Source organism: Colletes latitarsis, chromosome 4 (assembly GCF_051014445.1).
Source record: "Colletes latitarsis isolate SP2378_abdomen chromosome 4, iyColLati1, whole genome shotgun sequence".
Lineage (NCBI taxonomy): Eukaryota > Metazoa > Arthropoda > Insecta > Hymenoptera > Colletidae > Colletes > Colletes latitarsis.
The window spans coordinates 43,255,222-43,281,511 of NC_135137.1; the positions used below are offsets into that span (position 1 = coordinate 43,255,222).

Genomic DNA, 26,290 nt, shown 5'->3' on the forward strand with positions numbered 1-26,290 from the left:
TTTCAAGATACATATATCGCGAGATATATGGGCGGAAGGCAACGCCTATCGTCGGAATAATTCTGCGCAAGCTGTTGTCGATCGATACTCGTCGAATCGATTTATATAACAAAGACAAAATAAAATGAAATATAAACTAATCCTGGTGCCTGTTCTTTTTAAATCGGTACATTGAACGAATCTTTGGGTTGATTAATTCTGAAATGGCTAATTTGCCGCGCGTAATGTACCCGCCGGTGCTCTCCAACAGGCTTCATGGAGTAGAATGGGTACGGAGAATAATCGGACGGGACGGAGCAGTTAGGATAGCCTGTGAACCAACCGATAGCGGCGAATGACCATTGCTGACATCAACATTGTCTCGGTATACGCTCCGATAATTATATACGCGTCTACACAAGGAACCATAAGTGCTATGTCAGCCTTTACTTAGGACTTTAATGACCAAGGATCGTCGAGCGTCGAACCAGATAACGCGATTGTGTAAACAAAAATGTTGAAAGCTAGCAAATTGAAATACTTGATTCGAAAGACGTAACCGAGGGGATTGGTACCTTTCATATTTAATGTTTCGCTAAAAACTTATCGATGAGGAGGAGGGACCGTGGATAGGAGAAAGAGGGGCTGAAACGCGGTCCGATTCCGATTCAAATGGGAAAAAGAAAGGTCAACCGAGTTATTGTTTTCGCGATGAATGCACATAAAATAATGAAACCTCGAAAGTACACCGGTCTGGGAGAGAAAAAAATATATCGCACGTAATACGAGCGACAGCGCCATAGGGGTTCCACGCGCTTCGCGTATGCCCTGCGGGGAATTTATTGTCCACGGTCAACAGAGAAGATGACACGGTTCCCCTATCCTATCGCGGACAAGAGATTCACTCTCGACTGGTACTTGGAATTTATCGCAAGTTTAACATTACACAGAAGTTGGAAACGGCGCGAGGGATTCTGCCGGATATTTATACGGTTTGAATGCTCGTACGAGGATCATTCTAATGGTTTTATTATACCGATACTCGCGGGATTTCTTGGTGGACGCATTTGCACCCGCGTCCTCGTCGATTCCGTGGTTTCCACGATTCATCCTTCTCAGAACCTTGAAATTTTCGCCAAGAGGAGAGGGATAATGCTTTCGGAATAAAAGAAATCTCGTTCGAACGTGTCCTATCGTGCGTGCCGTTACCCGAATCGTCTAGTTTTTAATGAAAAGAATAAGATAATATGCAGAGGACGGTCTTACGAGCCATCCAACGTTCGAATTCGAAGGAAGAAGTATGGTTGAGCCGAGCCGAGAAACTCTGGGTCGAGGCGCGAATCGACTGGAACGTGGTTCCGACGCATCTTTCCTATCGAGAAGGACGATTTATCATCCGGAACGTTCCATAGGAATATTGAATACGACAAGATAATCTCTCGACACCCTTCTTCGTCCTCGGCCTCCCCCTTCTACCACCATGACCGACAGCATCCCCGTTTTGCGGCAGCGCCAGTAAACGGTCCTGCTTAATGTACCGCACCAACCGATAAGCCGTTATACCGTCGTGACGCAGCCTTTAGTTTTTGCCTTGCAAAACGCAAACATGCGCACCCTTTCCCTCGTTGATGATCCTCGTGACAGCAGTACCAGTTACTGACAGGACTCGTTATCGGTACTCGCGTCTACTTTTGCGTTCGGGGTTCAAGTTACGCGTACGAAAAGCCCCCTCCCTGCCTCTCTCGTCTCTTGAAATATTTCTACGCGATAGCATCGCTGCTATTATCACAAGCTCAATTACACCACGAACCAGGTAAAGCGTGGCAGCGAGATAATTGAACATTTTATCGGTCGTTTTGTTTGTCCTCGTGGATTCGCGATCAAACGACTCGAACGTAGGTACGTTTTTATCGTCGAACAGCTTTTACTCGGCCTCGCCTCGCCTCGCCTCGCCTCGTACTCGAAGATCTCCTTCAGACCTATCGGCTTATCTCACGGTTAGAAACTCTGCCAGTGAAGATAGCAATCGGCGTAGCTTAATTATGCGGAGTTCGGTCGACGGATCCGAGCCGTTATGCTAATCCGACTTTATTAATAAGGACTGGAGCCAAAGTGGAAATCGTTGTAGGAAACGGTAGCCTTAACCCTTCGCCGAGGCTTCCGCGATCTACGCCCCCGAGAATCACACGCGGTTCCAGGCAACGATCTTTACTTCGTTCCACTGCGCAAAGTAACAGAGAGTTCTCGTTTAATCGTTTTATCCTTTGTTCGTTTTCGGCAAGTTTCACGATACCTGGGAAAAGCAGCAGATCTCGACGCAACGTTCCGAATTACCCTGTGAATATTCGTTATTAATTAAGAACGACGGCTTTCTGCCTCCGCACGCAACGACACGGAAGCCCTTTTCCGACGTCCGCGGCAAAACGGGCAGACTCGTTTCCAAACCGACCGAAAGATTTCGGAAAACGTATCGTTCGCGTTGTTTTCGCTCTTCGTTTGACAACGACCGCACGCGTTAGATTCTCTCGTTAACGTAGACACGAAACTATTTTCTCTATCGAGGATTCGACGACCGTTGGATAAAAGTCGGGCGGATGGACAAAATCGATCTCCGCGCGAACGACACGCTGGCTGGCTGGTTGATCGAACGGGGACAGGCGTGTAAGATGCCATCGGACACCAACAAACACCTACAGAATACAGATCTTGTTCCAGGGTTTGTTCGCTGGCTTGGCAAAGGGGAGAAGGGTCGAGGAGAAGGGAACGGTGTTAGTTTCCGTGGCATTGACGTTCCACAATACAGGCCTGATGCCGTTGACACCCCCATTTGCAACCCCCAGTCGCAATCTCTGACGTCGCGGAACTGCGTTCCGAAAGTGCGCCAGGGTGAATCTTATTCATCCCCTTCCGCGGCTCTCACGATATTTCCTGTCGACCTCGAATAGGTCGGCAAGATTTTCGGAAGCCGCGTTCTTTCGAAACCCATCGTCCGCCGTATTGTACGCGGCTCGTGCGAACCACCGATAAAGGAACGGAACGGACAAAAGTAGAAAGAGTAAAGGTAAAAGCGATAAACCGCTTTCGAGGGGTTTTATTGGTCTCGCAGCGGGATAGCACGACGATCCGCCATTGCCGAAGGAAACGGAGCATGAATCCGTTTCGTAAAATCTATTATCGGTCCCGCTTATCCGCCGTACTCGCAGGACAATGGATAATATCGGCGTTAACCGTCCTCGAACGACCGCGGACGGCGATCGGTGACATCGCTATCAGTTGTTTCCGGCTCACCAAGCACTTTGGGACGCTCGGGTACGGCAAGATGGCGTCCGTTGCTCGACGCGCAGCTGGTTTTTGGCTGGGTAGACGCATATGCGCGCTGACGGGAATTCCACGCGTCGCGAAAATAAAATGGACAGGAGGCGAGGAATCGTGGTCGTCCGGTTGCAAGAAATACCCGAACGCGGTTATGTAAATCGAGGCGTCGGGTCCGGCTGGTGCTCGGCTCAACGCGCGATACGCGCTATTAAAAGGAACAGCGAGATTCGAATTAACGGCAGGCCGTCGCGTCGCGATCGGTATCGCGAGCGTGGCCGGGCAGGCGCAATGACGGTACTCGCGTGGCGTTCGATGATCTTGTTTAGAGTAAATCGGCTCGCGACTCCGGGAATATTTTTCCATGCCCCTCCGGGTATTATCGTTCGCGCCGGTTCGTGCCGATAATGGCGGTAGTCAGTCGCGTATGATGCGGAGAGATAGCCGGGCCGATACGCGAGAACGGAAAATGCGGCCGGCGACCGAAATCCGGCTAATGGTTTCACTGAATCAAACCAGAGTCGGCGTTTAACGGAGCAAACAGACAGAAAATGGAGCGCAACCGCATATAAAGAGTCGATGATAACGAAATGATATATGACTCGGTGCGAATAACAGAGGAGAACCGAAACCGACGGGCTTGCCCTGCCCTTGCTGTCCCTCTCCTCTCCACCAGTCGGTGCTTGCCTCTGGGTAGGGGTTATACGGCTCCCTTCTGTGATTGATCGGCTTGGAGATATACCACGGGATATTCACTACGGGATTAAGTGAATGCCCGAACACTTAATAATCCGTATAATATACATATATCTTTCTATGTTAGGTGTTGGCTTCAACGTGCACGCGTCGCTATGGTATATGCGTTCGAGCGATAGTTATCGCTGGGGCCGACTTTATTGTCGCTCTCCTGATGTACCGACTCAACGACTCTCGAACCATGTATTCGAAACGTCCAATTCTTTTCAAGCGATCGAAAAGAATTACCGAGGAAATAATATGCGTTTCCATCGAAGCGACGCACAGTTTACCGAACCATCGCGTAATTGTCTCCCCAGGTAATGGCGGGATAATTCGGTAATAGCCTTGGATAGTTATCGATTCAATTAGCTAAAAGTGCCATAAAAGTCTGGCCCGGCCCGGCCCGGCCCGACCCGGCCTGGCCCCCTCGAAGTTGCAGTTTCCCATGGACGATTAACGCTTTCAAACCTATATATCTTTAAGGAAAACGTTAATTTCGTGATTAAAGTACCTCGTTTCGTCGAAGGAGAAAGATTAGATTCTCGTAGCTTGTCGCGCTGAAATTCTATGGATCGTGGAATCTCGAACGGTTGGTTCGGTTAGCGGCAGCTAGATACGCGCGACTCCGAAAGTAAACAAATCAAAGACTCGATGGCCGCTCGGCTGTAAAGTATCCAAAAGTATGAACGTTAAGGCGCGCGCAGTAAGTTAATTCCCCGGCGTTGCGCGGCAAAGTGGGCCGTTAACGGTAAATAATACTGCAACTATTACCACCAAACGGCGCTCTTACCGAAGAATTATGGCACTCGTACAAATCGTACTTAAGAATCCAACCCCGAGGAGTGCGCGCTACTAAGAAGAATGGAGGTTCTGCGAGACCACCAGCCTCCGTCCCCTTACAACGCGCTTTCCAGACGATTCCTATCTAATTCTCGTCTTTATCGCTTTGTACCGAATGAAAAATTCCTTTAAACGCGTTTCCCCTTTTATTCCTCCGGTGTACTATCCATTGAATCGCAGGTATCGGTAAGTAAAATACTTACTACTTGAAATATACCATACGACGACACCTTCGGATTTTCCAAGAGTAGATTGTTAAACTCACGGAGAACCATAATTCGAGATTTATTGCCAATCGTTGAAAAATCCTTCGTACTCGGTGGCCATAATGCTACGCTACGATTACGCGGCTATGGTACAGAGGCGATTGCTTTAATATTCAACGTTGATAATAGCCGGACACGAGGTTTATGATTCGCTTCAATTATTCAAGTCGTCTGCTCGTTAGGTCGGTCTAAATCGAGATCTAGGCTATGTCCGGAGTTTCCTGTGGAGGAAATCCACACTTGCTCCGCGTTGCTTTGAATTTTGCAACGAATACGTACACAATTGCGAACCGTTTTGCTAGTCGGTGAATCCTGTTTCGAAATGCAACACGCGCCGAGCAACTCTGTCGTGAAACGTTCAGAAAGAAATTTCGCAAGAGACTCGATCGCGTACGGCGAGAAGGAAGGAACGTTCGTAAAAGTTTCAGTGTTTCCGTCTCCACGAATCACCACCAGTGCAACACTGTTCCGTAACCGTAAAATACGATATTCCATGTTTTATCGAGTCGTATAGGAGTCGCACTAGACACCTAGCACGGTTCTACTTAATTCGTAAAAAAGGTTTCTATCAACTTTTTTAACGTCTGTCGTACATAGATCGAATACAGCCCGATGGAATGTAATAACCGCGTAGGTATATTATTTAGCGGCGAACGTGGCCCGAAAGTGCTCGATTTAAAGAGATCCATCCGTCAACGGCAGCGGCGTTGGAATCCTCCGTAGAGATTTCAACGCTCTTTGCCAAGGTCCGAGTCTTAAATAATGCATGAAGAAGCAGCCGAAAAATGAGCGTTGGATAGAGCCGGAAGGGAGAGTCCCTTTCTTTCTACTTTCCTGTCCATCCTGTCGGAAATGAGAACGGAGACAAGCAACAACCACTCATCACTGATTCAAAGCGGACGTCCGCCGGTAGACGTTTCTCGGATGCTCGTTTAATTGTATCGTAAGACTTGTCGCGATTTTCCGAGAGGCATCGCGTGCACTTGCCCTCGTGCCTGTAAACGACTAACTGGGTTGGTTCCCCTCGCGACGTCCGTCGGAATTCAACGCGTGCACGCAACTTACGCGCGAGTCAATGCTCACGGCTCTGCTGAAAACTCGTCGATTAGCAGCAGCAGCAGCCAATGATGGCTTTGATGTAGTCTTTGTTCAACCGAGCCACGAGCCACGACCAGCAGTAAACGATACTGTGTCTTAGTTGCGTAACGAGCAAACGAACGAACGAACGTGTTTCAACATTCTCGCTTTATTCGATCTTGGACACGTCGACGCGTGTATACATACATATAACCAAAGTGTAAGAAAAGCCAGACGGAAAGCGAAAACGTTGCAAGTGGATGAGAGGTAACGAGCGGACGTTAGGACGATCAAGACGCGTAACCTGGACCCACGATTCGGCCTCCGGTCGCACGTAATTTTCCTCTAGAATTGCCTATTAGAGCTTAATCGATCCCCGGATTAAAAATCACGGATTAAAGGTGCCCTTGGGAATTTTCAAGTGTGGCTGACCAAGCTGTAACTGAGTTTCGCGCCGACCCTCGGGCCACGTTGACCAAATTTCTCCTGTAGATAATTACGAGGGTCGGATATAACCCTAGAACTTTCGAGTAAGGGTTCCTGGGAAGATAATGTACTTCGGATGGCAGTCGAGTGTGCCGTTTCTGCTCGTATTAACACGTTGACTAGCGTTTCTATCGGCAGCACGATCAGAAATCCGTTCTTTTGTTTCGACTAATTTAAATTTGTTTCCGACACGGTACGTTGTCTCGTTTATTAATTCTTTGTAAAACGAAAACTCTCCGGTGCTATTAATTGTTGGTAAAAGTATAGCGCGTAGCCGGCACTCGTTTAGCATAAAATGTAAAATAAGCCCTGGCCAGGGAATAAATCGTATTCCCATTAGGAGCACCGCGAAGAGCGAGCCCGCTGCCGTATTTGAATACGCTCGGATTAAAAATTAAATATTACCGCGGGAAACAGCAGCGATTAGAGCTCGCGCCGCAAATGAAAAACCGCGGGAAAAAGGGGTCCAACCTACGCGATGCAAAATATCCGTAGCTGCTGAGAAAATATCAAATCCTCGTTAATAATACCTGCAGCAGCTCGTGTCGCGTTAATGTTCTATTATTTATACATGTATATTTGCTTCAAGTTCTCGTGCTTCGTAAATTGTTATTTCAACCAAGATATTGTTTCGCGCGTCTCGCGAAGAACGAGCGACGAGGGACGAGGGACGAGGGACGAGGGACGAGCGACGAGGGTGCTAATCAAAGACAGAGCATCAAAACTTTTTGCAATTTTCCTCCGTTCGAGCGTAAAAGGAAGAAGGTGACGCAAATGCGGCCGGCAGGTTTGATTTGCGACCGGTCGCGGGATCGTATCGCGCGTGCACGTTGCACCATAACCATCCCTCACAATTTCGGGGCGAAGGCGGAACGTCGCGGCTGACACAAGTGGTTGTATCTCGCGAGCTTCTTTTTTTCGAAACATTAAAGCCTCGGGCGGCTCGAGCGCCTAGTCGGAACGGTTAACTAAGGCATCAGTCATAATACGCGAGACAACCCCGGATGCGAAGGCAGAGGCATAAAGGGCCCTCGTAACTCCTCGTTTGCCAAGCTTTTGTTTCTAATGCCTTACCGTCGCACCAATCTCCCCAGAAACTGCCTTTATATTTCGACGTGAATTCCTACGTCTTTCTCGGAGAACTACAAACGTTTCCAGACTCGCGCGTACCCTCGATTTCATCCATCCAGCACTTGGAGCTCGTACAGATAACGAATGAACGATTAGAGGATTAATTTTCGGATATTTTTAAACACGCGTTATCGTACGCCGCCAACTGTCTAGTCCGCCGCTTCGCTGATGGTAGCAACGAGAAAGATTGTTCGACGATGGTTCGAGCAAGACTGATTATCCAGCTGTGTCGTTTACCACGGTCGTAAGGTAGACAAATGCGTTCTGGTCAGTGGGGACAGCTCGAGTCCCGGTTGCCCGACCAGAGAGATTTACAAGTTTAGTTACCGGCGATCACACCCGCGGGATTCAAACCGACGCGGGATTCGCAGTCGGCCGATATGAAACTTCTCCGAAGCTTTTTGCGCTACGGTAACGAACGCGTTCGTTTCGTTCGTGCATCGATTTCAATTCGCGATCAGTCAATTAAAACGTTGTTAGTAAATCGTAACGATCGATCGTTAGACGGTCTCTGCATCGACGCGATATCGTCCAGAGAAGATTTCGCATCCCTTCTTTCGGCGGCGACAACGACAACAACAAATCTCGTCCGCTTCCTAAACGTTACAGATAGCCAGCCGTTAGAGCGGCACATTTTTCCCACGTATATGAATGACCGGGCGCGGATAAGCCCGCTGAAATATATCGTCGCAGGACCGTCTCTTCGTGCGAGCGCATTTGTTTGAATTATTTTATATCCCGCGATTTTTTATTATCAGTATCTCGCACGAACCAAGCGCGGCGATACGTGTACCGAAATCGGATCGTTTCGATTACCGGAGGACAGACACGCTCTCCCTCGGTCGCGATCGCTCTCTGCGTCCGGGATTATTTTCGCAGAATCATGGAAATACAACAACGCGATCAATTAAAGAACGGGTTCGATCGTGACGAACGACGCGACACGGTTTAGGCTTTACGAGTTTTCAATGAAACCGTTTCTTTTCGAGGACTAACGGGAACGTGAAAACCAACCGGTGTACGCGGTTTCGGAAAGCTTTAAGCTCCCTCGTAGCCAGAGAAAATGACGCTCGTTCCGACGGTCGCCAGGATCGTCCCGTTTGGCGGGTCGAAACCGCGTCGCGTAATGGGAAAATTTGCGTAAACGGCGGGGTCATTAAGCACCCCTCTTACGCGCGAATGTGCGTGGCGGTTGCCGATGTGGAGACGGGGCTATAACTTGCGGTAATACCAACCTAACCGTGTACCCATGATTATAACGCTACCAATTAGTCAAGCCGGCTTAGGATGGCAGCCCTGCCCCGGGACAACGGACCATGCATATATACCTCGACTTGAACTACACGCGAACCTGCACACGCTACCGAATCTGTTGAGCCATCGGCTCTAACGCCGAAGCGCAACTTGGCAAGGAACATGGCAAAACTACCCGAACACCATTCTTTGCAACGATCTTTAAATACCGATTGCACTCGTTAATCATCGCGTATTTACACGGATATAGTATTTTAAATACTCTATTTATCGCTATCTCTACGGTACGGATTTACTTACTCTAACTCGTCGTGAATTCGTATCGTAAAAAATCCTGGTACGGTAAAGACGAGATATTCGGTATCATTAGAATTATTAAGCTGTCAAACGATTGAATTGCACCGTTCTCCTGATATACGCGCGACAAGAGTTCTAGCTAAAGAGGTTTAAACAGAGCGACACTGGCACGCCTCCGTTACCAATTAAGTTTCGCCGGTGGCTGGCAATGCGTCGTCGTCCGCGGGGGCAAGTTTGGTAATTATTTAGCTAAATTGCGAGACAGTTGGCGGCACACGGTAACATGTGTTTGCAACCGGTGAAAAATCCCTGAATTAATGCTCCGCCATTAATTATGTTTATGAGCTCAAACTGTCTCGGGGAAGCACGGATACATGCAAATGCAATTGCGAATTTGGTGCGTACGTAAAACACGCGTTATTAGAAACAACGTTTCCGCCCTTGGCGTTCACAGCGGCAAATCTACTTGCAACTATCGTTCTCTATAACGAGAGTAATACCAACGATTGCAAAAGTTTTAATTACGTGTACATCGCTTCGACTCCAAGTTGACAAGCGTGACTCTTTTCTGCGAAAAATTGGACCGTCTAATTCGACGAATGTTATTCGAGAGAGCGGAACGCAGCAGAGAATAAAGTTTTATATTTTCCTAAGGGAGATGTGAATTGAAAATCTCATGGCTCGGCCGGTCCGATTTTCAAGAGGGGATATGTCTGTTACCCCTAGGCAGCGTGCACGAGATGGTTCTCTGCCGTTGGCGTACCGTACGTATCAGCTGTTTAATTAATTTTACGTCTCGTGCAAATAAATCGGAAAAATATAATACGCGATCCGACACGACGATGTAAATAACGTTTGAAAATCCTTGGAGCGTTAATGCTAAACCTACCGACACTTCGTGTATACCTATTCCTACCAAATCCGGTAAATAAACAATTTATACAGTCGTATAATCGATAAGAATTGCTAAAACTTTGTTCGATCCATAGTGTGAAAGTAAATGTGAAAATAAACCAAGAAGACAGCGTAATTAAAAACAGTTGTTATAGTCATCGAATAGTGGATGAAATGCCCTTTAAAATGAGCGTTCGAACGAGGCGATATCTTTATTAGTTCCGAAGATATAGCGATTTTAATTTCAAGTCGATGCGGTGGCTAGTTTCGGAGATACGACGGAGTGCAGCGTTTGTTTACGTTTCATTGACGCGAGAAGAATGACCGCGCGCGCGTAAGTAGTAGCGCGTAGTAAATTCTTGGAAACACTACGCGGAACTAGGTCACGGCAGTCACGTACGCGAGATAGGTCAGCGCGACGCACGAGCGTGCGAGAGCTCCGACGCGCTAGACGAACACAGCGATAGTCGGATTAAGAAAAATTACCTTTTACATAAATTACGATATCTCGGAAACGGAAAGTCGGATCGTCAAAAACCAAAAACCATTTTAAAGGGGAAGCTTCACCGCTGCTAACAGAGGTTCAATTACTAATAAAACACTAGTAGTTTCGGAACTGCACGCGTTCAAAGTTTTGGTATTTTTAATATGCGTTAATACAGGTTTCTAAGGCGGCGAGAGCGCGGATAGCGGAATTTAAAATATACCTCTTTACGTAAATTGCGATATCTCGAAAACGAAAAGTCGGATCGACAAAAACCAAAAGCCATTTTAAAGAGGAAAGTTTGCCGCTTCTAACAGTGTCGTAATTATGATGAAAACGCTAGTAGCGTTTCGCTTCGGAACTGCACGTGTGTAAAGTTCAAGTATTTTTAATACGTGTTGTTAAACTGTTCCAAGATTATGGAAACTGAAGATTCTCTCTGAAAATAACTGTATAAGGTAGTAGGAAATTGTTCGTTGCACGTTACGTGGACATTTCATCGCGACGATCGGCCCATTCGGTCTGGGAATTCAAAGGACGCGCTAAAGGTTCGTATTCGTTTCCACAAATCACGCTCGTGTCGGCTACTAATTTCCTTTTATCTTCGTTTACCCAGAGTAGACGCGTACGAGCTCGATACCGATTGCATTTTTAATTCCGGTCACCCATTCGAGGTCTACGTGGACCGTACACGTTAGTTTCTAGCTACCGTGATCATATTGTCCGTCGAGAATAATTTAAATCGTTCGCAACGTTACGTGCCTATAGAGAACGTTTAACGAAAAACTAGCAGAATATCTACCGATTGAGAACCCTTCGTATAGAAAAACACGAATGCGGCAAACGCAATTGTTTCTCGATGTTCCAATCGGTCGTTCATATTTCTAGAAAATAACATGTTTTCGAGATCCGCGCGGTATCCATCGACACGTTCGATCATCGAGCATGCGCCATCCAAATCTCATAATCGAGAATTAACAGGATGGCTGTTTTTTTTTATTAGCGCACGAATGGAGTGGAACAATTCAACGTCATTTAATTTTCGTTTGTCAGCGTGGCAGACAGAAAATATAAATTTTCGCCCGGCCAACGAAGACACGGAATATTTTCACCGGCGAAATTAAATTACGCTGTAGCGCCGCTTGAACAGAATCGAAACGCTTTTCAAGCCACGCCGACCGAAAAGTTATTGTTACTCGATCCTACGGATGGAAAATCGAAATAAAATATTGGAAAACTAAAAGTTTGTACCGACATCCGTGCCTAGCGTCGACGAAGTAGAGTTTAGGCCGATCCTCGTTGTCGAAAATCTTTCATTCGCGGCCCGCAAATCCGCCGTTTGACGCATTTATCAGTCAATAATCGAAGCGTCGCAGCTGGCTCGCAACACCAGAGGCACGTTAATGCAATGTCGAAATCACAGCGGCGTTTGTAAAGTATGGATTTGAACCAGTCGTACAGAATGTACACTGCACGCGATACGGCTACCTATCGGTTGTTCCCCGTAGAGTGCCGCGGGCCACGTTCGATACCTGCTTTATTAGTTCGCGGTAATAAATCAGAAGGCAGATCAATTTTGCCCAGCTCCCTGATTTCCGTCCTGTCGGAAAATCAGATATAAATTTGCGACTACGATCGCGCTATCGCGACCCGTCCAACTGCATGCTCGTTCGCGGACGCGGAGATGCGACAGATATTGCGACGATGTCATTCGATGCTCTTAATTTCATCGTGACCGCGTTCGCTTCGTTCGGTTTGCCATCCTTTCTACCGATCGATTTCTATTGCGCGCGATTTTTACCCGTTATCGGACCCGACAGCATCCAGATTCTCTTGGATCTAGTTTCGAATCGGCACCAAGATATCGTTACGTACGAACCTGTACAGGTAAACTCAAAGGAACGCAAAACTCGACCAACAACGGTGCCTCAATGTATCGCATTTTTAACTTTGCGTATCGTTAACACGATATTTTGATAATGATAATACTGGACAAATGTTCATGGAATGAATGTCCTTGTAGCCCTAAATTCAATTATCCTTGAAAGCGTACCTTAACGAGGTATTCTAGGTATGCACTATCCTAAACACGTGCCCTAATTAGGACATACCTAATGGTAGCTATCGCGTCAAGGCTGTATCTTTCGCGCATTATCGAGTCGAGAATGTTGAACAAGGTCGATGTCCATACAACCAAAACGAGAAGAGTGTTTAAATATTTTTCAGGCTGAACGCCCATAAAAAGCTTTTAAAAATGGTCGTTTTCATTAGCAGTGAAATTTGAATAAATATCAGGTGTTTAAATAAGACTCGACGAAAAGATTGAACGTTTTTTGACAGGGTAGCGCGACACGTCCGCTACAGAAATTAGCGTTACCGCGCGCGCTGTTGACTAACGATGGAGGGGTCCGAGTTCACGAGGGTGACCAGGCGGATGGTTTCCATATACATACATATATATCGACAGGCACACATCGATTATATGCTCGATTAATTCGCGACCGTACCGACCCTTGATACGCTCGTTCGCTTACTCGCTCATTCGTTCGTGCGGGGAGCGCGATCGATTTCACATAGGAATGCGTGTACCATTCACGCATCTTGAAAATTTTTCATTTCGCGGCCGCGACAACGCACAACTTGAAGTAATTCAGCCACCGTTTCTTCACGTAGCGTTGCGTTTCCAAACCCTTCGTTTCGCTTCCGACTTGGAAGCTGGGGAAAATTTTAATGGGAGATTCTAGAAGCCAAAATAAGACGAAAATCAAGAATACCAATTTCTTGATGGAGGCTTCGTTAACAAGTATTAACGTTTAAAGTTCCGCCTGTACTGAATTTTTATCTCGAAAGTGCGTAGGATTTCGAGGGTATGTATGTCTATTCACCAAAAATGCTTATAATCGACCCCTGTAACCAAAAATAATTTTTTCAGAATGATTTGAAATTTCTTAATTTAATCGTTTAATAACTTTTTAACGAAGCCTCAGTCAAGAAATTGATATTCTTGATTTTCGTTTTACTTTCGCCTCAAGGATCTGCCATTAAAAAAATTTCTCCCAGAGGTAACCGAACACCCTGTATTTTTCGCTCTCGCGGCTCTTCGATAAGTAAACCGTCGATGATCGCGTGACAGTTGATCGACAGTCTCTGTAATTTATCTTTGGTGGAATGCGAGTCAGCGCGGCACCGCACGACTGAAAGAGACAACGGTACAGAATCAGTTTCATAATAGTGCAGAGGTAAATTGGTGCAACGCAAAACTGATACGCCGGCAAAACAATTCGAGCGATTCTAGATGGAATCTTCTCTCCTTTATCGGCATCGCATCGATGCAGCTATCGGGCGCACCGATAGACGAGGCAATTTCGAATTCTAGTGGACCCCTACTAAAATGAGAAGCGCACACCGAGGTTACGGAGAGGGAGAGGGGCATCCGTTCGCCGCGGCCGTGTATAGTTGTTTCGGTCGTTCGCCGAGAAATTTCGTCATCATACGATACTCGATGAATGCTCGCAATTTTGAAAGGATGAGCGCATCGGCCTTTACGAAGGGATGGATTTGGATTTGAAGGGTGGCGGAGCGCGCGGGTGGGAAAGGGAATAAGGGTGTGTGTGGGTGTAGGTACGCGCGAGGGCAAGGGAGGGGGAGAGTTGGAGGATTGGAGGTTGGTCGAGCAATTAGCGAGCCGTCAGTGGCACAGTGGCTGACAGGGGCTATACAACCTACTGCCTCTACCTCCACCGGTTCTGGCCTCAGCATCGTTTCCACCAACAATCTCACCGCCGTATGCCTTACTCAGCTGGCCAAGTACCGGCTCGTGTTACCCCTAATTAGAATATCTAACGGTCGATCGTGCCATTAGTAGTCGTTGCCATCGACATTTCCAACGCGCTTTGCCACCTCTAGGAATGCGGTTGCTAGCCGGTCGATCGCGACCACCCGTTCTCTACACTTTCATTCGATGAATGAAATTGTTATCGAAAGAGCGGACGTACGCTCGTTAAACTTTTCGACGAAAACGAAAGTTTACAACGCGAGGAATTTTGTTCGAATCGATAGTTACCCTTACTCTGTCCGAACGATTTCCCTATTTTTAATTCATCGCAAATCCTTGGCGATAAGGGGGCCCCGTACCGCGAGGGTGCAACCACCCAGAGAAGTAGGTATCGCGCGCGCACGGTCGCTGTCGAGCCAGAGGGGGGATAGCGAATGCAATTATAATTTTAATTTCGATGGTATTTAATAAAGGGGCGCATTGCGCAGCCTGCACCGCCGACCGTCCAACCCTCGAGCCCGCCATACAGACTTGTATGCGCTAATTAGCAGTTACGGCCCGCAGACCGCACGAATGCATTCTGCTGCTTGCTCGCGCATTGCCACGTTGCACTTTCGTCTCGAACTCGTTCGCTCAACCTGGACTGGTCGAGTCTATCGAATTCGCCAATAACGAAAACGAATCGTTAGATATCGCCTTTACGGCCATCCAGCGAACGATCGCGCGATCCCGCGGTAGCAACAATTTAAAAAACTGTCGAGATTTAAGAGAGACGTCAAAGACGAACGCAAGTCGCACCGTAACGAGGTTACCGCGGTACCGCGTACCAGACAATCGAATTTCGGTCCACGATCGCGAAAAAATCGTCGTCCAACGTCGCGTCGATCCACAGCGAGCGAGAACAATCGGATTATCGTGTTAACGTTCGTATCGAACAAATCTACGCGCATCCCACCCCCCCCCCCTCTGACCTTCGCCCTTGTGCCCTTTGCAACGTCGCGAGCTAGCAACGCCGCAACGAGCATTGCGTTTCGGTTAATTTGCGTCCAAGTCAGCCGGACATTCGCGGCGATTCAATTACACCGACAACGAAGTTTGTTCGCATGAAATGCCGAAAGGCTGAAAATCAATCCGGGGTGCGATCGGTTTAATGGGGCCACGCACCACGTGCCGCGGCCATTATGTTTCCCCGCTCCCCGACGACTCCCGCTGCCCCGCATTGCCTCTGCCCATCTCGACCTCCAGCGAATCCACCCTTCTTCATCCTGCGCCCACGTCACACGTACTGGCACCGCAGCAGCCGTTACCTCGCGGTACTTATGTGTACAGACCCTCGCAAAAAGGTTCTTTCACGATTATCGTGGAAAACCAACCTTTGGATATTTCAAAACTTTTTCTATAAATATAGTCTAGGCTCTTCTTTACTTTACGACTACCGGCAGCTTCTCGGTAACCGAGCCACTATCGTCTGCTACGCGTAGCAGTAGAATCCTATTCCATAGTAGGAACTTTTGGTTGCGTCGAAAGATAAACTCAAGAAACACGGACGGGAAGCTCGTGAATCGTCGGATACGATGGAAAGTTTAGCTCGAAAGCAAGCTCGAAGCGACCGATTCGTTTTTCGCGAACGGGATCTCGGATATCGACGATCGAAGTAACACGGGGTTCGAGATCCATCAATCGGTCCGCAATCGAAACCCCTTACCGCTGTTCCGAGCGTTTAATAAGCCCCCATCTGGCCGATCAGGTCGACGCACGTGGTAGCTGGTGTAGCGTGGATATGCTCGGGGAAAGGTTTCAGCGGTCAGAGGTGCGGGAGAGAGAAAGAGAGTCGCGAGGGGCAAAGTGTAGGACGCCGATAAGCGAGGGAAGGAGGCGTCGCGGGATGAGTTTGATGCTGGAGGGAGGCGTCGCGGGGGTAGGGAGCAGTTGCATATGAGCGATTGCCACACACGGCGTGTAACGCCGGCCGTGGCGGCGGCATTTACGTTAATTAAATTTCCCCAGGCCGTAGGACCGATCCTCCAGCCCTCCTCACTTTCACCCCTCCATACCGTCGGCGGCCCCAGCATCAATCATTGCACGCTCAGCCTCACTAGCCGGACTCCGCTATGCCGGAGGATCGAGTCGCCGGAGACTGTTTAAAATTGCTAACCCCACCCCTTGCTCTTTGCCCTTTTTTCCCTGTCCCCTACCCTTTAGTTCCAACGGCGGAGCAGCGGCCGATCTGCCAACGGCGCCTTCCGCAACCTTCTGTGCCCTGCCCTGCCCTGCCCTGCCGTGCTTGTGACGCGTCGCCTCTCTTCGAAACCTATCATTTTCCGTTAACTACTCGGACGGGTATCAATTAGAGATCACGCGGGTAGTTTCCCGATCGCGTACCCTTAAATACGCTCGCCTCGACGTTTCTGATTTTCGACGAAAGAGAGGGTCGATCGTCCCTCTAAATAGAGACTGGGTCTCCGATGGATTTTGGTCGACGGAGCCGGCTCGAAAGGTTCCGATCGTTTTTCAACGTTTCTTCAACCTCCTGTTCCTCAACGTCCGATTGTTAACTTGTCGGTGGTTGTTTGCGCGAGAGTTGTAAGGAATCGAAAGGACAGGCTCGATAAGAGAACGAATATCGAACAGTTTCTTGGTCGTTTACCGCTTTTCGATTAAACTTGCTGCATCCTTTGATCACATTTAACGCGATATCGCAAAGGTTCGCCGCGTTTCGTCAAGTCCGACAAATTCGAGAGGCCGAAGAGAGCTTCGCGTCTTCGCGGTTCTCGTTCTCCCTTCGGCCGACCATCCCAATCTTGTAATCGACTTTGCGAGGCAATTCTATAATCCCTTAAACCTAATTAGGGGCGAGTGAACCACGACCGAGACGGAACTCGAGTTTAACTTTGCTACAAACAAGAACAATATCTTTCTTCGTCGGTCGAGCAACTTCGTTACGGAGTCTTTCGAAGCGGGGCGAAGGGGGGTTGTGGAGAGATCGGGCTACGCCGAACGGATCGCAAAGGATAGTCGTGAGAAGAAGAAAATAAGGTCGCCCCGAAGGATCGCCAGCGGCTGGCCAATGTAATCGCTTGTAAAAATGTAGTAAAGGATCAAAGTCCGTCGTTGAAACGAACATTACGGACGTCGCGTCGGGCGCTATATCGAGAAAACCACTTCCTCGCCGCAGACGTTCTCTCTTTCCTCTACTGTGCTCAGCCGCCGCGTCAACAACTTACCAATCGCGTCGCGGACATTCGATCGCCGCGAACCTATCCCTAACCCATCGAACATCAAACTTTTATTCTCCGTGTACGCGTACTGTCTCCGATTTGATTCACTGGAATCGTCGGCGGCTGCTTTATAAGAGCCTTCCTTCCATTCCCTTGGAAGGAATTCCGACACGCGGCATTTGTCCACGAAGAAGGTCCAAACATTCCACCGACATTCGAAACTCTCAAAGCTCGAGACTGTTAGCCCCTTCGGTTCGGAATATTCGACGTCGACCTCGAGATAGACTGGGGGAGAAAGAATCGCCGCTTGATGCAGCTCGTCGAGACGCTGAAGCGCACCCTCCAGCGCTGGGTTGGCGGCCGTCTCCGAAGGGGCACTCCTCGGACCAGAGTATTTCATATCTGACTATCAAAGGTGGAGCTTTGTGCAGTTTATATTAAATCACGGTACGGTTACGGGATGTCAATAGAGATGCCATGCCTTTCCTCTTCCATTGCCTCGTACGCTCCTCTTCAGTCTCGCTTCCAGGCATGGGATCGCAGTTTCCTTTCGATTCGCCGAGTCGAAAGGAAACGCGAAATTCTATTAAACGGATCGTTCGCGTGGACGTACTCTTAGCCGTGTTACAAAGTAATTATTTACGGCGCGATACGGAAACAATGTTTAAGTTTGGAAACACGGACGTCGAATAGACTCTATTTCCATACGATCCAACATCTTTCTGCTCGACTAAAAACGACAACGACATTGGTTAAATCCTTCCTAAATGTCAGACGTTTCCTGGCGGAAATATATTTGCCAAGTTCGGACAGGTTACTGTCGGTTACAGGTATTCGAGTCTTTCGTTCGAGCTCGAAATAGGTTATCGGTCTCTGGAGTCGATCTAGGATCGATCGTTGACATTGCAGCGCGGATTCGCGACGAACGCGTTCAAACTTAAGAGGAATCGAATCAAACGAAATGAAATCAGTCCCGTTTGTTGATTCGCTACCGGTCGCCGGAGGTGGATCGAGTGCACGGAACAGTCGATTGGAAACAAGAGGGGTGTCCGTTGTAGATTTCAATCGATACGATACGCACACACCCGGGTACCGACAGCGTTATTACGTCGAGTGTTATTAAGACTTCCAATTAGTTCGATGTACCAATACGCGGCTCTGGTACGTTTCATTCAGAAAAATCAGTGAAAAATCTGCCAGTTGTTTGTAATATTCCCCGGATGTGGGGGACAATGCAGTTTTTATTTTCCATGAATCGTGCCCGTACCATTTTTTTCAATATTTTTTGTGTATTTATCCTTGCCGTGCAATGGATCGAGAAAACTAAAAGTACTCGTGCACGGTACGGTGCACTCTTTTCGAAATATATTTTTGACGCGTTGCGATGCGACGGTAACGTATCGTAGAAACTAGTGGCTCGATTGAAACCGAGAGATGCAAGACATTCGTTTTGATGGCGAGACTCATCGATAATGCCGTTTGTTCCCGCAGAAATTTATACGAAAGCTTATCTCATTTATTGGCCCACCCTCCTGTTTTGCTCTCGTTCGACGTTTATTTTACAACCTCAGATAGGGGCGAGTAACGTCTTTGTTTTCACCGCAACATCCTCCGACCAGCGACCCTGGGTCGTTCGACAACCGTTTCACCGACAGCGGCCAAACTAAGGGAACTTACGAGATAAGAAATATCGCGAGCTTTTCGATTTTTCGTCTCGTCGCCTTTTTCTCTTTCTTTTTCGCTTTTATGCAAAGAGATTCGGTTAATTTGACATTTGAAAAAGCACGCTCGGGAGGAAATTGAAATAAACCCAGTGGGGAATGTGGAACAGAGGGAAGCGAGAAACAAACGAGAAAGCAGTGGTAGGTGGTGCGAGAGAGAAGGCAATGCTTAAGGTCGTTTTGTTCGCGGAAGGAGATTGGCTTGGAAGAGAGAATACCTAGTTGTTAGCAAGCACGAAGCAGTCCGGGGTTGCTAGATAAGGCGTGGGCATAAACGTCCGCAGATAAGGGTAGTTTGCACCCCCGTTGTGGACAGTTAGCCTTAAATGAGCTGTGGGAGGGGGGAGCGGGACGCGTAAAGGCTTTTGTTGCGCGGGGCCCATCTTCTCGCTTTTCAAATCAGTTTCGCTGATGTCAGTCTCGCGCGATACGAGATCGAATATGTATACACAGTCCTGACGAAATCAGACATTCCTCCTACGAATGTTTTTAACGTAAATTTTCAATGCACGCAGCTTTACTCGTGTTGAAAAATACCCGAATTGTTGCCCGAAACGAACTCGTACGTTGAAGCGAGAGGGAAAAAGTTTCCGTGACGAAGTCGGTGGTCGGTGATTTTTCAGCGAACGTCGCCCGTACAAAAATCCTGTCTCGCCGTTCTAAATTCTGCTTATCTAATGGGGTTTCGACAGTAATGTGCCAGCGTATTATGTAGAACCATCCTGCCAGGACCATCCCTTTTGCGTGGAAGGCCACGAGCAGCAGTGCCGTTTAGCGTCAGATAGCGGAAACGTATGAGGGACGGGGTGAAACACCACCCTTATCTTAAGGATAGCTACTCAATAGCTAGTCGCACCGAAAATTCTCCTGCTCTCTCTTTCCCCTTCCATTGCCCTTTCTCGCTTTTATTTTCTCGTCCTAAACACGTTTTTCTTCCGCGTTTTATCCCCTATCGATTTTTTACAAAGTTTCTCTTTCGATTCTCCGTTAAAAATTCCCGAGAAAAATGTCGAAAAACGTCCAAGTATGTCTAGGAAAATTCGTCTCGCGCTCCGAGCAAAGTACCAAGGAATATTTCTCATTCGTACCTGCGAGGCACACGCGCATAATTTAATATACAAGACACTGGAGGCACGAGCTAGGCTCTAGCCTGGGCGTTTAGGGTTACTTATACTTTGGGAAGGGCTGTGTGTGTGGAACGCACAAGAGTGCCTGGGGGGTAGGTGCTTGCGGTAAATCTAATAACGTTGTAATGCTGTTACCCCCCCTCAAAGTTGGCCCGTAAGTTTCAGCCTGGGCCTGTTGGCTCCGACTGCCGTGCCGAGAATTCCTAACTCGTGTGCTGTTTTAGCTGTATACGCGCCGCATACGCATACTTCCGGCAGAAACGGAAGCCTTTCTTTGCGAGAAAGACGCTTCGGACGTTATCCAGACGAATCTACGAGTACTAGGAAAGTAAGGATAGCTAAATTTCAGGTTTAATGGATAAACCTCGTGGAAATAGCAAGAGTGCTCTTGTTCTTACGACGAGAATTACTTTCCAACATTAGACATTTACCGGACATTTAGAGAAAAGAATTATCGCACGACTTGTGTCGATTAATGCCTAGCGAGACGTTCGGCAACAGGTAGCTGATAGCAATTTACCGAGTCTTTCGGAGGACACGGTCGAAATTGGAAGAGGCGGGATGACGCGTTCTTCCACAAATTTCGCGCGACCCACCCTCGGTTTCGCGTCTCGTCTTCCTTTCCTCGACGGTTTGTTAGAGCCCGCGTAGATATATGTCACGAGCCAAGGTAAGCCTCGCAGTCACCCGAGGGTGTTCTGCAAACTATGCTCGCGAAAAGTTCAACACAACTTCATAACATCGGTGTTCCGTGGGAGAATTAGGGGGTGAGAAGGGACTCGAAGTGGATGGTTGGGAGAAGTGCGGCCGTCGGGGGCTGGGGGTAAATTTGTTCTAGCGTGAGCTTACATGGGTTACGTTAAGTACATAGGCGTTTGGGGGTAGTTAAATGTATCCATCCGCCCAGAATACGCGCGCTGGGCACAACTTGAAACACCCTGTACTCTGAGCAACGATTCTCCCGTTGATTCGACAAGTTTCCGTACGGCATTCGCCCCAACAACAATCGAAACTATCAACGCCAAGAACACGAAACTATGTTTGTTTTATACGATGAAAATTGTTTCTATTGTTCGGAATAATACGACAACAGACAAAAATACGCTTCGATTCATTCGAATACGATACGGCCGTCATAATAGGCCGCGGTTTATCGCGGAAAATTTCTCAGTCTCGTAAAATTGCAATACAAAACGACCGCTGGCCCGAATCCTATTCCTCTTCCGTCTTCTCTCTTTTCGTCTCTTTGTTTCTGCCCCCCTCTACTCCCCCCCCCCTCTCTCTCTCTCTCTCTCTCTCTCTCCGTTCAACCGGCAATTTTTTCACAGTTCCGACTCACGAAGATAAAAATCAGTAATTAGCCGGGACCATTATGGCGGCCGTTTGAAAAATTAGCGGGTCGTGGGGTAACCGTCCCTCTGGGCATAATCCTGCATCGGTAACGACGCATACCAACGCGCATCCAACCTGTCTGTGATTTATACGAGTTTGCTATTAATTACATCCACCTACTGGTTCGCTTTCCAGTATCCGGCGCACACCTTCGGCTGCCTATACGCGAACCTAACTTTCTTAATAACTTGAAAATATATCGGAAACAGAGGAAAGACAAGAAGAGAAAAGAGTCGATACGAATGTACAAAATGCCCTAAACGACCAAGCCTGTACTTCGAAAATTGCTTTAAACGATAATTAATTCGCATCGACGCGAATAGCCGGTCCCGGTAAGCATCCACGATACTCGCGTCGCAACGAACGCGTTATAGCTTTTAAGCGTGGTACGCCTAATTCTTTTGCCAACGTTATTTAATCTTTTTTCAAGCACTATAGTTATTGTTCGTCGAGCGTGCGTTTCTTCGTCATCGTTCTCCGATCGTTTTCGACTTTGAACGTCCATCGGACGCGTCAGTTTTTTTTCCTTCTCTTTTTTTCATTTGAATACGAAACAATTCGAGTCGAGCGCATTGGGCCGAAAATTCCAACCGGGTCTCGCATCGGTTGTTGTTTCAACTGACGCTAGCCGGGGTCTCGACGGGCTGCGGCGCAATTAAATTAAATGCTTCGGATTAATTGTTCGAAAGCAGTTAAATTAGTTGCGTTTGTTTTGCCCGATTTTTGCGCAATCTCGCTGCGGAATGCGCGAGGTGTACGCACACTGAGGGAATTTCGTTGGCTGACCGCCTATTGCCCATCGCGCGTCCTCGGATCTCGTCACAAGCGTGGAAATGTCTGCGTGCTCTCGCGAAAAGGACACTTAAAAAATTCATTAGCGAACCCGCCGACGCGCATGCACGCTAAATCCCGGTGCAGTGCATTTTCCTTTCCGAGTCCTCCGATTTCCGACCGCGTACCAACAAACCGCCAACTTGACGAAAGAAAGATGGAAAGGAATGTTGGCAAACCATCGTGCAACGGAAATACGTTTACTCGGTTTCGTCGATCGGTCGTTTTGTTCGAGTACTCGGACAGCTCGTTCGATCTGTTCAGGGCAAGAGGACGATCGCGAAAAGTTCTGGCCAAAGCTAGGGGAACGCCGAAGGAGCCAATCCTCGCGGAGTAGCCGGGTGCAATCAGGGTAAGATCCGGAGCGCCGACGCAAACTCTTGAGTCGCATTGCTCGAATGCTGGCGATACGTCCGGGACGCGCGCGACTGTCTGGCAAGCTTGCAAGTAAACGTACGCTAGACATGGTTAGACTGGCATTCGGCCGCAAGCTCTCAACCTCATTGCGACCATGCACAACCACCACCGCCACCACCATCCCTCCCCCCATTCCGGGTAGCTTTCGTGCTTCTCCCGTCGTTCACCCGCCTCCCGCTTTGCTAAATCTGCCACTGTAACCGATACCCGTCCGCCAGATATCGCATCGTTGAGACATTCAAGACATAACGGACCGAGTCGAGATATGCATCATTAGGATTGCCGGACAGCCGACACACGCGGCCACTCGGCGCGGCGTTCCTGCATCCTTCGATTCTCGATACGTACAGATCGCTGGAATGCTGCGGGGTGCTTGGGTTTAAGATGATCCGAATACCTCGTTCCACGCTGGCTGTGCATAACTTGCACTCACGTTTACCTATACGCATCGAAACCATGCGATAATACCAGAGCGAAATATAAAAGTCTCGACGAATTAAATAGTGTTGGCAAACGATCCAAGGGGCTAGCACCATACCTTTCTCGAATATGTTCTCCGAAGAAGGAAAAAGTATCCCCGCGCGACTGTACAAACGATACAAGCGGTCCGCGCGGTGCGGCCGTTTGTCCGTTCGCGCATTCCTAACACCGAAATTGCATACCTCCGTATATATGCGTGCATACGGGCTGGAAACAAACGTATAGGGTTGTTCGGGCACCATGAGTGTCCACTGGGACGGGACAGTGCAGGGAAGGGGGATGGAGAACGAGGGGTTGGGGGATTCGAAAAGGGGGCGTAGGTGGGCCAGAGCATGGATACGGGGACAGTGCGGGACGAAACGGGATAAAGAAGGAGAGAAAGATAGATGGAGATAGGGGTGTACGGCGGTGAGGCGGGGTAGAATTCTGTCGAGGGAGAGGGTGAAAGGGATAGAGATACGGTGGTGATGCCGATGGTGGTGCCAGTGACTCGGTCGAACGGCGAGGGATTTCGAAAGCGTAATCGTTCTAGCCCCGCGCCACAACCAACCAACCCTACCCTTTCACCTACGAGTCTGCTCTCTCGCTCGCTATTTATTGCCCACACTCGGCTGGTTCACAACATAAATATGTTACACCTATGGCCACACCTATTGCTCACTGCTTGCGAATTCCTCCGCAGGTGTGTTGCCGCTCCGCGAAAAGAATTACGCGGATAAGCGGATAAATGTTTCGTTCTAGTCCACCGGATATCTTTCTTTCTTTCTTTCTTTCTTTCTCCCGTTTCGTTCGTTCGTTCGTTCGTTCGTTCGTTCCTCTCCTTCTTCTATCGTATAAAGTAGCATTTTTATTTTTTCCCACCGATCGAGTACGTTTCTTTGGAAATTTAACATTTTACGCGCACGTTGTTGTCTCAGACGTCAAGTAGAATTACCAAATTAGATAATTATACCTAGGTAAAAGAAACGTACGATTTAAGGTTGCGCTTGTACGGATACGGATCGAGAACTGTTTACTATCCCTTACGTAAAAGAACAGTCTCGAATACGAGAATCGGGGGTAGCGTAAGCGCGGAGCTGTCAAGGGTTCGAAGTTAGGGTATAGCACGGAGGGTCGTGTTTCGAAGATAAAAGAAGGACCAACTGTTGAATATCGGCCAAGCTTGCTGTTACGATCCTACCAAAATCTCATCGATTGTATGTACTCGATTATCGTTTCGTGACGATCGAAATGTTCGACTCGGACTCCCACACCTCCGTCGGTGAATTTCGAAAAAATCAACCCACGTATCTCGCGTCGTGAAAAATAACGAAACTATTACTTACGTTCTTCGTGATTTTCGAAACTGCTTTGTCCCGAATGCGATTCTGGTCCGATGTACCGATGTTCACACGAACGCACACCACGTCTGCCTTCTTCTCTTTCGCCGAATAAAGAATTCTCCTTAGGAGGTTCAGGATACAACGAACAACGAAATAATTTCAAGTAGGGTCGATGCCAGGGAGGGAACGAGGCGATCCGAGGCGACGCGACGCGATGGTGCGGAGCGACGAAAGGGTGGGAAGGGTGGGAATAAGTGAAAGAAGAAAAATCGAGGAAACGAGTCGACGCGATGCTCGTGTTTCGTAGGTGAGCCGGTTGGAAGCTCGACTCGTGGCTTGGACGCGCAAAAGCTCGACAGCTCCGCGGACGCACGTGCAACTCGGCCGCGTGGCACGTGGTGTTTGTCGGAGTGGCTCGGCTCGAAAGCCGCTCAGCAGAGCTTGCAAGCTCTCGAGCTTTCATTGGCCGATGGGTGGAAACTGCGCATGATTGCGGGTGTGGCCAGAACTTAAGGGGCGGAATAAGCTCGGGGTGACGATAGGGCATCGCGAAAGGGGCACGTCTTCGTGGGTGTCCACGTTCCACGGCTATCCCACCCCTAACGTGCTTTTTCCTTGAGCTTCTAGCGAGCGTGAGAACCGCTCTTCTCCCATCCGAGGTTCGAGAACTTGCCAACTGACTTCTTCGATCCGGACCGACGAGAACAAGAGGAGGGGGAGGCCGAGTTGGATCGGCTGGACTCGGGGGGTAATTAAAGGAAACTAATGACATCGAAGATTCACCGGAGCACAGTCTCGCACTAATGCCCTTTACGCCGGTGATATTATTCGTCCAAACTTTTTGCGACGCGACGGTAACGTTGTTCGTGGAATTTTTGTCGGGACCGTAACGGACAGAAGCGGAAAAAATCGATGCAACTCGTCGTCGTTGTGTCGATTAGACGTAAAACTCGAATCGGAACAATTTGTACGATTACGTAAAATGTTGCAGTAATGCATGATTATACGTAAAAAAATTTTCCACGCTTTGATCTGGTATCAAAACTCATACTACGCTTGCACGTTCCAAGACAAATACGACGAGTGATTCGTTTAAAAGAGTTTAAAAGCTCCGTAAACTTTTAACATTTTTGCATAAGAAATCAGAATAAGAGACCCTGTTCGTTGTATCGGCCATATATCGTTGCAAATAATGCCTGGATCACACACACGCACACACTATCGACAAAAGTGAACTACCGTTCGTTAT

General features: G+C 48.2%; 1 protein-coding gene across 1 annotated transcript in view; it reads right to left on the reverse strand.

The window, feature by feature from the left end:
* Positions 1–25,446, reverse strand: part of LOC143340795 (LIM domain only protein 3) — a 62,576-nt gene extending 37,130 nt beyond the window's left edge. The window contains exon 1 of the mRNA XM_076763100.1: positions 25,045–25,446. The gene's annotated coding sequence lies outside the window, so the exon portion shown is untranslated. The remainder of the gene's footprint in view (positions 1–25,044) is intronic.
* Positions 25,447–26,290: the final 844 nt, after the last annotated feature.